Source organism: Perca flavescens, chromosome 16 (genome assembly GCF_004354835.1).
Source record: "Perca flavescens isolate YP-PL-M2 chromosome 16, PFLA_1.0, whole genome shotgun sequence".
NCBI lineage: Eukaryota > Metazoa > Chordata > Actinopteri > Perciformes > Percidae > Perca > Perca flavescens.
The window spans coordinates 9,304,726-9,318,771 of record NC_041346.1 but is presented as its reverse complement, the minus strand read 5'-3'; the positions used below and the strand labels follow the sequence as shown (position 1 = coordinate 9,318,771).

The 14,046-nt window shown below is 44.9% G+C and overlaps 1 long non-coding RNA gene across 1 annotated transcript in view; it reads right to left on the bottom strand.

Moving 5' to 3' along the window:
* The window catches only part of LOC114570524 (uncharacterized), a 53,839-nt gene that overhangs the window by 24,698 nt on the left and 15,095 nt on the right, over positions 1-14,046 (bottom strand). Inside the window, exon 4 of the long non-coding RNA XR_003694545.1 lies at positions 11,024-11,142. This is a non-coding gene — a long non-coding RNA (uncharacterized LOC114570524). The remainder of the gene's footprint in view (positions 1-11,023; positions 11,143-14,046) is intronic.

The window sequence follows — 14,046 nt, the reverse complement described above, 5'->3', positions numbered from 1 at the left end:
GGTGGGGAAGGGTCGTGAGCGTAACTTTAGCTGGAGTAATGAGGCCTAATCCCCTGCCGACTGGGGCCTGTTTAAACAGCTCCTGGCTGAGCCACCCAGTAATGGAGTAATTAACCCCAGCGCCCCCTTCTGCCCAGCAGCTCCGGTCCTCCTCAACCAACCCCCGTATTCCACTCAGCCTGCATCGCTGCTCTGTCATTGTCCTGGATAGTGATAGGGAGGAAGATGACAATTGATGGAACAAAAAAAAAAACATCAAATCAGTACTGATAGGGAAATAAGCCCAAGATGGAGCGCACAGTAACGCAATGCAGCCCTTGGCAGCCTATTGCTGTACTTCCCTGACGTGGTCTTTGTAGTGACTTGTCGTTATGTGAGGAAGCAATATCATATGTGCTGTGTGAAGAAACAGTAATGGGAACAGTTCAGGGGTCATTATAAGCGCCGCGCATCACTCGAGGCAGACAAGAGCGTTTCAGGTGTGAAACATATCTCTCTCCACTGATCTGACTTCCAATCATACACGGCAGATTCTTTGTATTTGCTTTAGGTGGGCACACGAAAACAATCAGCACAATCAAACAGCATACACTAAACACGGGCATCCCATCAACCCAATAGGAAAAGCCTCATGTGTTCATGTGCCGGCTCCAGCCGGCTTAAGGCGGAGAGGCGCCAAAGCGTTTGAAGTAAGCAGCCACCACACATTATGCCAGATGAAATGCTATCATGCGTGGTCGCTGAATGGTTTGTGTCATTAAGAGAATAAGGCAAACAGGGAGCAGAGCGCGCTCAGAACCTGCCTGCTCGTGCGCCTTTCTGAGGGGAAGGCAAGATTAAGGGGATGCTCAGAGGCTCTCGTCTGTCAAGACTTCAAAGATGCCATCGACACTCCGTGTTTCTGCCGGCGCGGCGACCAAATCGCACACTCTCTGCCGCCTATGTGGCTGTCAAAGCTCCTCTGACATCCCCTTTATCAGGTATACAGGCTTTAATCCAGACACAGATAAATAAATCAACACACAGGGGTCCCGCTCTTCTCAGCGCCTCCTGGTGGCAGGGTATCTGCACAGCCAAGAAAGATATCAAGAAGTCATTAGTCGTCTGCTGGGGACAACAAAGAAGGGCCAATTACACGGAGCAGAAAGGATAATTAATGCACCATTGTCAAATACAGACGAGCAAAGAAGTAAATTAACCAATAAGCAGTGCATTCCCTTCTCTTGGCAGTCATGTCAAATGATACAGTGCAGATAACAAGCAAGAAAATGAAATCTGCATGGCATCAAGGCTTACACACGCTGAATTGGGCTCATCTCCTCCTGCATGCCTGAATTGAATTTCAAAGTGTATCTATCAGTTTCTACAAACAGAGAAATGTGTTGCTTTCCGCCTATTTCTTTTTTTTGGTGGGAGCACGGATACATTTTGACACCCAGTGCAACATCTGGAGCAGACGGATGAGAGGAGAACAGAGGAGTTTGAATTAGAGTTGACACGTCGACATGCAGGCAGACATGACGCACATCAGAGTCAGCCCTGCGCGCCGGGATGGACACGTAGGTCTGTTTGGATATCGGCGAATCCTGAGCACGGAAAAAAAAAAAAAACAGCTGAGTGGGACCGCGGGAAGCATATATCATCGACAATGAAATAAATACAGAGAAACAAACCAAAGGAACAGAAGTGTGTACCCAATATGACTGCTTTAACTCGCAGAGAACTTCCCGGGAAGGAGAAGAGAGAAAAAAAAAAAACACACACACACACACAGACACACAAGCTGGAAAGGCATAGTGTTGTACCTGTCTTGGTGTATTTCCAATGGTTCTTTTCATTTTATTTTAACTGCAAAAGCGAGGCAGACAGAGATCACCACAACAGAAATATGATGTCTGAACTGAGAAGAGAGATCTGTTGTTCCATTGTTCTGTTTGTTTGTTAGAAGACCAGTCTGGCAGCGGAAAGCACATCCCTTTCAGAATACCAAAGATGCCTTAGAGGCAACATAAGTGAAGTTTTATGCTGATGACTGACTGTTTGACAAACATCGGAGGTGAAACTGCAACTCTGTTCAGCGAGGAGGAGGAAGAAGGGGCTGGAGAAAAAAAAAAAAAAAAAAAAAAAAAAACAGGGGTACCTGGGTAATGTGTAAAAGAAAAACAGAAAAAAGTGAGAGGACAAAAAAAAAAAAAAAAACTAATTTATATCCTATATAGAGGAAATAAAAAAAGGGGGGCCCTGTAAGATGTGAAAAATTAAAGGAGACGGATTCAAACTGTCCAATTTCCACATCAAACAAACCCCGGGCTCCATGCTCCTGGAGAGGCTGCCTCATATCCAACACATCACCTCATCCTCCCCCTGCCTCTTCATCCCCTCCATGAGTCCACCGCTGCAGCCGCTGCGTTATTTTATTTTATTTTTTTTACAGGTACTCTCCATTTCCTCAATAACCCTGCTCTCTAATTCCCCTAAGCACTGTACTGGTTACACTAGCCACTGTCTCTCCCCTGCCTAATTATACCCTTGTGAGTCTATTAATCAACTTGTGAATTATTTAAGAAGGAGAGCTCCTCTGCCTGTAACTGGCTTTGACAGTGTGAAGGAGAGACGAGAGGAGAAAGGCAGCGGGTAGGTGGGGGGAGACTAAAGCAAAGGGGGGGAAGGGGGGGACGAATGTTAGGAAGGAAAGAAGGAAGGGGGTAGGTGGGTGGATGGCAGAAAAGAGAGAACAGAAAGGAAAAGAAAAGAAAAGAAAAGAAAAGGGAGATGGAATCAGGGTCTTCTTGCATATGTCCCCTGAGGACCGGGCTGCCTGTGCAGCGCTGCACCCAGACGAGACAAAACCCCCATCAACATTCACCCTGTTTTTTTCTTCTTTTTTTGTTGTTGTTGTTTTTGTTTTTTTTTTCCCTCCCCTTTTCCACCCTCTATTTTCATGCATACGTTTTTCATAATAAACAGGAAATTCATGAATATATGGAGTGATACAGTGGGAAATGGAGGCGGGGGTGTGGAGGGGGGGGGGGGGGGACAGAAGGGTGAGGTGAAGGAAGAGAAAGTGGAGTGAACAGTCAAAGCCAAAGAGTGAGCCGAGACTGGGAGGGAATTATGCAGTCAGCAGGATGCCCGCACACACGCATGTACACACACACACACACACACACACACACACACACACACACACACACACACACACACACACACACACACACACACACACACACACACACACAAGCAGATGCAGTCACATATATTTAAACACACAGGACTTTGCAATGCAGTTGAACCGGGGTCCTTCCGCTGTTTGACAGGAGGTAGCGTCTCCCCGGAGCAGCAGGTATGCGTGGCGATAGTGTGATGGTTGTTAGCGTACCGGAGTCTGTCCTCCTGCTGCTCCCCTGGTCGCTGCTCATCAGCGGGAGAGGAGCACCCAACCCTTCTAATGACTCCCATCGACACTTGACGCTCGCCATAAGCAGCCGGGGCAGGAAGAAACAAGCGTGAAAGTGAGATCATTATTATTTTCATAATGTTTTGTGCTCTGAGTCGGACCCCTGGCGCATCGCCGCGCTGCCCGCAGAATCGTAATGAACTCGAGGCGGAGGAGTGTTTTGTGGGCCGAAGAGAAGCGAGTTTATTTCAACGATGGCGTGCCAGTTTAAAAGGGTCAGCGTGCCCAAATTACTAAAAACTATATATTTTCTCACTTCTCTAGTGGTATCTCACCTCGCAGATAGTTTTTTTTTTTTTTTTTTGGTTTTGCTCTGCCCGAGTTTTGAGACATCCACCTCTAACATTTCTGCATACTCTCCAATAGGATGGAAGTGAATGGGGTTTCATCAAAGCACTGAAAAATGCCCTTTAAAAATGTAAACGCAACATCTATTTCTAGAAACAACGGCACTAATCTACAGAATAATAACAATTTTCAAAAGGGCTATTTCTTTGGTAGTTCCAGAGAAGTGTTCACCTTTATACTTATCCACCTTTATACTTAAGGTTACCTGAATTTAGAATGGGGTGCTCAAAGCATTGAAAAATTAGGAATCCAACAGCAACATCTGTTGTCTAGGGCTGGGTATTGATTAAAAATGTTCTGATATCGGTGCTGATAACACATCTATGTTTTAGTAGATACCAAAACAATGCTTTCTCACTTTGGCGAAGCTAAACATGTTTACTTTATGAAATAGACCAACCTGCTCAATGCATCAGTGTTTTTCTGAATTACATCAGAAAAAAATCTGATTAAATAATAAGCAAGCAAGCTTCATTCAATGCCAACTTTTGATACTTGACACTTTTTACTTGTTTAGAACACATTTCGGTTGGCACCAAGAAGTATTGAGGCTCAATACCCATTCCTACTCCAGAAACGATATCCTCGTTACACTGGATAATCCACAGAGTTTGTAGTGAAGCCCTTTTTTTTTGAAAAAAAAACTTCCATTCACTTTTAGTGTGTTGGGGTGGAGGTAGAAATCTCAGAACATATCTCAAAACTTTAAATAAAACCAAACTACTGGCTAGAGACCACAATAGGAAAAAAAAAATGTTTCTTGTAGTTTAGGTGAACCGGCTCTTGAACGCTCTGTCCTCTGGGCGGCATGCTTGTGTGTTTTCAGAAAGAGTGTGTGCACATTTGGTGTATGTGTGAATATGTACTGTATGTGTGTGAGTAGCACATCTCATTAGGCCCGAGCGGTGCGGTTGTCTGCGAGGGTACATAAGTCCACACTGCTCCGTCTCTGCGGGATGTTTATTAAATTAATAAAAAGTTGCTCAAGGCGAGCTGTACCGGGGAATGCCCAGGGCTCGGCCGTGATTGGCACTCTCCGCTGCCCTGCGTTCTCTCCTGGGTCCGCCTGCGTTTGCTTTAACTAACTGGCCGTGACTGAGGAGAGCAGGCTGACATGAAGCCCCTCTCCTCTCCCCTCTGTACCCCCCCCTCCTCCTCTTCCTCCCATCCATCACACCCCTCCTCCGTCTGACTGGGCCCTGTTTGCTGGGTATGGGGGTACAGGAAAACACTGAAACCTCCAGCCATTTATTGCTTTCTTGTTACTGTTTACCTACTCATTTGAAAAGCTATAAATTAGCCAACCTGAAAAATGGACTGGGTGTGTCCTGGGAAAGTAGGCATCAGAAGTTTTGGGCAAGTTGGTCCTAAACTGTCTGCCATATGGTTCTGAATACATCTGTGATGAAGTCTCCTGCTATTGCTGAATCTTTAATTCTATACGTGTATTTACAACGCCTAGGTTAGACCACAAATTAGACACACAGGCCCCTATTTGATAAGATTTGTCCCAATGTCCCCCATCTGATAGGATTTTTGATGATGTTAGATGTTTTATTACAGAAGGTGTATAAAACCCATGACCAAAATAGTCATACATTCTGTCATTGTGTTACTTTTGGATGGAATTATAGTGGAAATAATGATTCCCCTTTTTGCTGGGGACCCACTGGAACTCCCTCAAAGACCACTGGGGGTCCCTGGACCGTACTTTGGGAACCACTGATCTAAACCATTCCCTGTGAGCTGAGCTCATGAGATTTAAGGTGGCAAAGTTAGTGCTACTAATGATTAACTTGGGGCGCCTGGGTAGCTCACCCGGTTGAGCGTGCGCCTCACGTACAGAGGCTCCGTCCTTGTCGCAGCGGCCACGGGTTCGGTTCTGACCTATGGCCCTTTGCTGCATGTCATCCCCCTCTCTCTCCCACTTTCCTGACTTAATCTGTCCTTTAAATAAAGGCAATACAAGATACCCAAAAAAAGTTTTTGATCCACATGTGAACCGATTTTTTTTTTTAGCATGGATCGAATTGTTCATCAGTTTCCATTTACCCTAATGTATAGCTAGTAGCTTGGAGTGCCTGGTGATATGATATTAAACCCAACAAGGCCGGCTGAGCAGGAGGCTTGTGGACGAAAAAAGAAGGGACCCAGACAGAGAAGAGGTCATGGAGGGGAAACAGTATTTATATCGAAAGAGAATAATCAGACAGCCAGGCGGGGAAGACTCCTGAGAGGAGGAGGAGGAGTCTTGTTTGTTGGAGGAAAAAAAGATTTTGGCATTATACAACCATTTCTCACTTCAGACAAACACTTTATTTAGACTACCGGCATTATGTTCCAATTAAACACAAAAGAAAAGTCTGACATTTCAAACTCAAAAGAGAATCTACATATCGCCTTTCAGGAAAAAAAAAAAAAAAAAAAAAAAAAGACAAAAAAAAAAGGGAAAAATTAAAATATATTATCATCTTTTAAAATCCTTTTAAAAATAAACAAGACAAACACAAACAAAACACAACAAAAAAGCCCCACTCTGTCTCCTTCACTTTATAGCTCTGTCTATCTGGCTCTCTCTAGCTCGGCTGGGCGACTCTCTGAGGAGGAGGAAGCTGAGAGAACTCATTTGCATATAAACTGTGAGAGGCAGGGATTGTCATCGGGCGGCACATTAGATGCAAGGAGCGCGAAGGGAGAGGATTTTCATGTGCAAATTTCAGCCTCGCCAACTCCGTGCATTATTATTTCATCAGCGCCTAAGAAGGAAACCCCTCCGATCCCCAAAACCCTGCCATCATCCCCACAGACGCTTCAAGATTCAGACCAAATCCCACCGCCGCGCCTCTTCCCCAGAAGGCCCAACTACTGAGTAGCTGTTTACACCGGGGCCCGAGAAGCAGGAGGAGTCAATTCGCCTCCGAGACGTACGTGAGATCAGATAAGAGGGAGCCACAGGAAGAGGGAACAGATATACACCAGTTGTGACCAGCAGTATTGGTGTTCCTTGCATTAATTGCTTGTAAACTGCGAGGCTGGAGGCTCGCTGGCTTTCAAGTTTAAAAAGGAGATTACAGCCAATTAGCAGGGCCTCTGAAAACCCTTTACTGTCTGGGGAATAGCAGCTGATCCCTAATGTGGGACAGCTGTGAGCAACAAAAGAACAGTCGCAGTCCTGCTTTTGAAAACACACTTGCAAGCAGAGCACTTTCAAAACACACACACACATATCGTATGCACTCACGTATATAATCTCACATGCAAACAAACCACCCCCCACCGATTGATAGCAATAGCTGCAAAGAAGTACTATTAAGAGTATGAAAAATGAATGAGAACATAAATGCAAGCATGCAAACAGGCACAAACGTGCACAAAGTATGCACTCGTTCCCAAAGTGACAAAACGGGAACAGACAGGGAGGTAAATACGTTTTAAAAGGTGAGGGGGAAAGAAAAAAAAAACGTTTGTGGGTTGGGGAATGTATTTCATCCTTTTAAATCAATTTGTCAGGTTCTTCTTAGAGACGCGTTACCAAAAGAGCCGAGTGTTTCCCTGTAAACTGCCATCTTTAATTTCTTTGTCTGACATGCTCCACTATACCACGACACACCAGAGACCGAGCATGAGGTGAGCAAGAGGTTCAAAGCCCGGATGGGGAGCAGAGCCTGTGTACCCCTGAGCACCGTGGATTACCTCATTCACTCGTATGTCAAACAGAAGGCAGGGAGAGGAGGAACACAAGTCAAAAGATCTCCACAGTCTCCGTAATCGACGACGATTTATGCCGAGCCCCGCGACTCCCACTTACGAGCCACGCTCAATGATTTCCTTCTTTCTCTTTATCTTTTTCTCCCCGTTGTTTCATTCCCCATTCTGTCTGTTTTCGGGCTGCGTGCCTTTCTGTCACGTTCGTCGCACACCTGCACATCCTCAGCTACACCCCGCCATCTTCCTCCTCCGCCTCCTCCCTCGTACCCACGAAACACGTTAGCAAAAACATCTGTGTGCCAAATATTCTGACTTCAGGTAGAAATTCAGATATGTGCCAAACAGCTTGCTTTATAGTCACAAAAATGTTTATTAATGTTCAGCAGGTGAACTCGTTCTGGTGTTGAAGAATGTTGTATATAAGTAACCTGTTGTTAAAATTTAACCTTAATCCGCTCGCCCACAGGAAAAATAAGAGGTATCTGCACACTGCCGAGCATGTGGAAGCTGACAGGAACATCAATAAACAATGGTTTAGAGTGGGCTGATTTAGCAAAAAGGAATTTTTAAAATGAGAATATGGAACTTCTGAAGGAAGAAATAGCAACAAAAAAAATATCCTCTTATACTTGAAAAGTTGAATTCATAAGCAATTAAACACACCCGCTCAATTCAATACACTCAGGGGTTTTGTGGATATGCCTTGGCATTAGGGCTGCACAATTAATCGAAATTTAATCACAATCACGATTTTGGCTTCCCACGATCAAATTTGCGTGATCGAGCGATATTTAAAATGCGTCATAGAACGCTCCTTATCAAAGTTTTTGCAAAGCCACTCTAGCGCTCCATAAACCACTGTCTGATCACATGCCTCTGTGAGCCAATCAGAGTTGTTCCCTGCACCGCGCAGCTTAGTTTCTAAATGTCACAGAGGACAGAGTAACGTGAGGAAAATTCCACAACAGGTAGCAGTCGGTCATCATAAGCCGGTCACGATGTTTACCAGTTTACCAGTAAACGCAACATTATGTCCCGTATGTTTTGTTTTTCAGACAACAGCAGTGACCATAGTGCTAGTTTGTGTCTGTTAGCTCGTAGCTTTTAACCTGACTCCGCCAGATGGATTGTTTCGCATTTGCTCGGCATATCCATCTGGGAACTTTCCGTTGGAGAACGTTTGGGAAGGGGCGGAATACTGGTTATTTGATTGGATGAACCATCTGTCTATCACCTATGTTGGTGATAGGCGGGCTAAATCAACCAATCAGATCCACGAAGCGTATGAAAATACAACCACAAGCCCACCCCTGCTGCTGCAGGCAAAGCATAGCTCGTTAGCTCAGCATGCAAGCAACATGTCGGCAAAGGAGATTTGCCGTTTGTGTAACGAGAATTTAGGAATAAAAGACACCATTTCAGGTTCCCGGACCTTATTCCAAAAGAAGGATCCAAGAGAAAAAAAGCATTAGCGAGCGGCTAACAGAATTAGGGCTACCGCTGTCTGATAATACTGGTTAGCTGATTGGATAAACCATCGGTCTATCACCACCTAACCCACCTCAAAACCAACGCTGATTGGCCCGGTCGTTTGGCTAACTGCTCCAAATTTTTTCTGCCTCAAGATGCCAGACTGATCTGCGAGTGGAAAACTGGAGCTCGCTACGTAGCTTTAGCAGCAGACTGTTTGACGTCCCGCTGTTGGAAATACAGTCACACTACACCGTTTCGCTGTCAGCTTTTTAGCTGTGTTTAATCCAGTTACTACTGTGGCTAACAGTAGGCTAACGTTACCTGCTAACGTGTTATTAGTGTTTACTAGCGTGACATGTAGCGATGTTTACGTTGCCTCTAACGTGGGCTTCGGAGCATCAGAGCGCAACGCAGACACGTAGGTAGCAGTGTAATGAGCCAATGAAATCCACGTTGCTATTTCGTCAGGTAGATACCTTACGGCAAACGTGCATGTATGGAAAGCGGTTGCAAAACAGCTGAAATGGCATACTCCTTCACAGTATCCTTCAATAAAGGAGGAATTTGTTTTGGTTAAATCAACAAATAATAGTGATAATTAATCGGGATCTCAATATTGATCAAAATAATCGTGATTATCATTTTGGCCATAATCGTGCAGCCCTACTTGGCATGACCAGTAGTTTATGGTTGAGAATGTTAGCTAACGTTAGCAAACTTTAGAATGCATTTCTGCAGTGTAATTACTGAGACATCTCACTGACTATATAACTACAGTATAGCTCCACCTGTGCTACTGTTCAACTATGGTTTAACTTGTCACAGATTATAAAAGTGTACGGTTTTATCCAATGACTGTCAAAAGAAAGTTTTATCACAAAAGTAAAGTAGAAGTAATTACTGCTTGTGACTATTTTTACCAAAACCAGTGCACAGCCCAGCCATCAGAGACACTGTCCCCCACAGAAAAACTAAAACACACTGGTTGTTAGTTCAAATTCTTGAAACAACCGGTGTTTACTACAGGTGTACAGTACATGCACACATGCATCTTAAAGATGCTCTAAGCGATGTAACGCGATTTTTAGGCTACAACATTTTTTGTCACATACAGCAAACATCTCCTCACTATCCGCGAGCTGCCTGTCCCCAGAACACACTGTAAAAAAATGCGGTCTCTGAAGACTGGCTCCACAAACAGCAACAAAACCAAAGTGGCCAACCTGCACCACCAAACATAACAAACAGCGTTCCAGCCAATAACCGACAAGAAGGATTTGGGGTGGGGGTTGGGGGGTTAGTGAGCGGAAGGGAGGGGGACGGGATGAGGAGGAGGGAGGGGCGAGCTAGCCTCCGTTTTGTTTGGTTGATTGCCAATGACCCCCGAAACAACATATGAGAGTTCTATTTAACGCCATAATACAGCCGCACAGTGCTCATTTTAAACATGTGACCATAACATGTAACTGTAACATGGGACTGTAACATGGGACCGTAACATGTGACTGTAACATGTGACCGTAACATGGGACCATGACATGTAACTGTAACGTGCGACTGCGGTGGCCATTTTAATCACATGACTGTTCTATTTAACGACGCCTGTGCAGTTTGCCTGTGTTGTCGTTCGTTGACTACATTCTAGCATCCAACCTTCCCGTCTCCTACCTACAATCAACTTTGTTTTCTTTTATCAATGACCACGATCTTACCCTAAAGTAAAAAAAAGACTAAATGTTGGCCATGGAGGTGAGAAATAAAAAAAAATTACTAAATTGTCATTTGTGCTGAACCTCTTGGGAATCAACCAGGTAACCAGGTATGTATAGAAAAAGCAGAACGGAAGCAACTCTGTCTCCTAAAAATGACATTCATTTACTACTAAATGGTTTGGCCTAATACATTTAGGAGGAAAAGCAACTGCTGCATGGGTTATGGTAGATATCTTTTCAGTCCTGGAAGTGCTATGTTCTTAAACCACAAAGAAATCTTTTGGAGATGGTTGGGTTGAATGGTGGTACAAGATAGCAAACTCACTGGGTGGATAGCACTGTTGCCTCACAGCAAAATGGTCCAGTGATCGATTCCCGGTCAGCCTAGGTCCTCTGGGTGTGGAGTTTGTCACTGTTGGCTTTTTTTCAATCAAGATCCCGATGCTTTGAGAAGAAGAAGACAAAGAAGAGAAATTACATTTTTACACTCTGTAGTTACAGTTACAGACAACACACACAGGCCCCAAATACACACACACACATGCCCAGGACCTATACATGCACTAAATGGAGGGAGGTCAGAGTGGGTCGGTTGTGCTGCCCATGGACAGGTGCACAGAGCAGTTGGGGGTTTGGTGCCTTGCTCATGGGCACCAGGGCAGTGCCCAGGAGGTGAACTGGCACCTCTCCACACACCTTTCTTGGCCGGTACGGGGCTTGAACTGGCAACCTCTACGGACTGAGCTACTGCCACTGTCCAGTCCTGAACCTACCCGTAAAAACACGTATTTGTCGATCGATTTATATTAAAGTATGAACACCTTTTGACTTTGTAGATTCGCTCAATTATAAGGTCTCCTTATAACGTTGATAAAAACTGAAATCCGGGTAGCATTATGTTAGTCTAATTTTTAGTCGGGGTTAAACAAAAGGTTCATTTTGTGGTCCTACACATGTTGAGATATACCCAATAGTATGTCCAAAAAAATTAAACATAGCACTCCTTTCCAACAACATACTTTAATCACCATTAATTTATTTTTTTAAATTTAATTTTGAGCTTTCATTCAATTTCATTTTCATTCAGTAGTTGTCCAATCATCTCGCTGTGCTCAGGAGACTATTTGTTTATAGCGTGACCCTATCTGGAAAGTCAACAGCTGTTTCCAGTCGGGCTTAGCGGCGACACTGCCATCCTTCAACATGATGGGTTTCGCCTTTTAATGCATCGCAGTTAACCACATCCTAATTAGAACTAATGACTTGCTCGTTAAAGAGCTCTACAGCTAATTGGCATACTGAACTGCAAGCGGGGATACACCACAAGGAGGTCAGGAATTAAAAAAAAAAATAGAATATGAAAGTTGTAAAACGGAGCGAGGATGACCAGAGAAAGCTGCTAACCTTATTCAAACTGCATTTTTAATTAGGGATAATCAATATTCAAGGCAATGGATTTACCACAGTTTATATAGCCATCAAGTATCATAAATACTTAATGCTTTATAAAAAAAAAAAAACACCATCTCAAACCCCAACACACCCAAATTTTTATTCCCCAAGTTTATGGCAATCTGGCATATCAGATATTATTAATTATAAATTGAACCATTACAGCACGCTTCAGAACCTCACGTTCACAAATTGCATCCACAACTGGGGTTGAACATGAATTTGCTCTCCTGGTATTTCTGAAGCTGGAATGCAGAGTCCCCGGGTCTGATTCACATGCAGGGTCAGTCCTGCACCCTGTAGTTTCATTTAGATCAAAAAGACTCAAATAGACGGAGAATATCCAGAATTTCTGATCATTTTCACCTTGCCTCTGAGAATCTCAGCGGCTTCAGAGACGATCTCATTAAATCAGAGATGTAAGAACCAGAGAGGGAGATAACAACAGAAATACTCCCTGCTTATGTCTGTGCTTTAAGACAAAGTGAATCCAAGTTAAGTGCTCCGACAATTCTCCATGTGGGTCCGTTCAGGAGAACGGCAGACACAAGTGGGAAGCTGTGACAGTCACACCACATTAGTGCAGTAACTGTAAAAAGGCCTTCCTGGGATTTGTTCCCTAAAAATACTCTCTCACCAGTGGAAGCCGAAGCCTCTCAGGAGCCTGATTGTAAACCTTGCAGCCTGAGGACAAGGCAAGCAAAGGCAGCAGTAAATAAAGACAAAAAAACATGCCCCCAAATCACTCCTATTACAGACACAACATGGCAAACAGTGGAAAACAATAGAGTTATTTCAGCGCAGAGCAGGACGGAGAGCGATGGCATCTTGGGGCCCAGGGCTGCAGGGCTAGGTGGGGGCCTCCCGGGCGGAGGTGGTAGGAAGGGTGCTCTAATGGGCTCAGGGAGGCTGGCTAGAGCCTGCTGGAGGCCCACAGGAGGCCCTAGCCTGTGGTCTTGCCTTGGGCAGGCCTGCCACAGCAGCAGTCAGGTGGGCTGACAGACTGAGGCAGAGGAGGACCTCCCCATGTGGCTTGCCATCAACCCCCCCCCCCACCCACCCACCCCGAGTCCCCTCCCTCTGCACGGATGTTCGGGGTTTGGGGAGCAACAGACAGAAACAAAGACCAAGATTTAACATCTTCAAGTTGCATCTGAGTGATATCTTTCACCGCATTGCTCCGAGTCAATTTCTGGTAGCTTGAAATTCAGACGAAAGCGTGTGTCGACATCTCTGCTGCCAGATTAAACTCGCTCATGCAACATGGAGAAGACTGAACTATGAGGTTTATTAATTAATGGTCATTTACAGGGTTGAATTAAACATCACCACGAGATCTCTGCCTCCACACATACAGCATTAGTACAAAGTTTGTTTTTGTGCCGCGTGTGTATAAGAGAAGAATGGCCAGGCGTCGCTGTGAATCTGAGCATCAACACACGCGAGGCTTTTCTCTCAGCTGTGTTACGAAGTTGCTCTGTACTTACACAGTCAACCTTTAACCCCAAAGCTCCCTGAAGCCCCATCCATATAGCCCACTGTAGGAGGTAAAGATCAGGGCGGCCCGGCCTGGAGTCTCCCCTCCTGACCGGCGAGGCGTGTGAAGCCTCTGGCATGACTCTCAGCATGGGAAAAGTGCAGCTTTATCACTGCTGCTCAAACATTCATCACACAACCTCTCCTGCAGAGAGCTCCAAAGGGAGACAATAGCGCCTCCATCAACTCCCATCTGAAGCTGCAGATTTAGGCAGAAGGTGGCAGAGAGGCAACTTCAAAGTTTTTCAAAGGGCCTGGGTCGACGCACACATCACACCAAAGAAGAAGAAGAAGAAGAAGAAGGAGGAGGAGGAGGAGGAGGAGAGGGACAGCCAAGGAGGGGCAGCTTTCCCCAGTCAG